We start from the raw sequence: 788 nt of genomic DNA, 5'->3' as shown, positions 1-788 counted from the left end.
TTTCGAGGTGGACTGAGGGTCACTTTGCATCTCCGCCCACCCGCTGCACTGAGCACTCTTCAGCCCTTTTAAATTGTATAACTTTGCACTCCCGCACGCTCCAGCGAGCACCATTCAAGCAACAACTTTGCACTCCAGCTTCGAACATCGGCACAGTCGCAACAAGTAAGGCGACTCTACTCAGAGAAGTCACTCTGCACAGTAACAAGATTTCTTTTGCACAGACAGAAAGGGCTTCACCCGTAAAGGTAAAGCCTGCCAAAAATAGAAACAACTCATTAGTGCTGCTCTCCACGGAAGACTTTAGTAAAAGGCGAAAGACTTGTACGTTATGAAGAGAAACCAGAGTACGATTATCCGTCACTGCGGGAGCAGGGCATCAGGCTAGTTGGTATGCCACCTTCCCAATGGTGAGCTTTGCTTGGTTGAGACGCTTGATGGGATTTTATCTATAAAATTAATTCCTTCACTCAAACTATGTTAAAACTGTTTTGTCCTTCATATTTACCATGTCTAGAAAGATTTAAACAAAAAAAACAACGTTGTACTTTACAGTAAAAGAAAGAGCAAATATAAAGTTTCAGGAATCCGAGAATAAGCTTACTTCCATGAGTTCTTCACGATTTCGGATTTTGCTATAAAATGAATTCCTGTCCCCACAGTCCATAATGTAGAAAAGAGAGATAAAAGCCTTTCTGATTTGGTGTGTGTGCTCACAGTGCAGAGTGTAGAGAAAAGAGAGAAAAGAAAGCCGTTTTGGTGTCACGGGTGTTGTGACTTACACACAC

General features: G+C 42.6%; 1 non-coding gene across 1 annotated transcript; it reads right to left on the bottom strand.

Annotated features, from left to right (window-relative positions):
• Positions 1-237: 237 nt before the first annotated feature.
• On the bottom strand, positions 238-351 carry LOC140314851 (U5 spliceosomal RNA). Its single transcript, XR_011917182.1, has one exon. It is a non-coding gene; the product is annotated as a U5 spliceosomal RNA (small nuclear RNA).
• Between the last annotated feature and the right edge of the window lie 437 nt (positions 352-788).

This window comes from Leuresthes tenuis, unplaced genomic scaffold, assembly GCF_036924035.1.
Source record: "Leuresthes tenuis unplaced genomic scaffold, fLeuTen1.0.hap1 SCAF_9, whole genome shotgun sequence".
Taxonomy (NCBI): Eukaryota; Metazoa; Chordata; class Actinopteri; order Atheriniformes; family Atherinopsidae; genus Leuresthes; species Leuresthes tenuis.
This window is presented reverse-complemented; position numbering and strand designations above follow the sequence as displayed.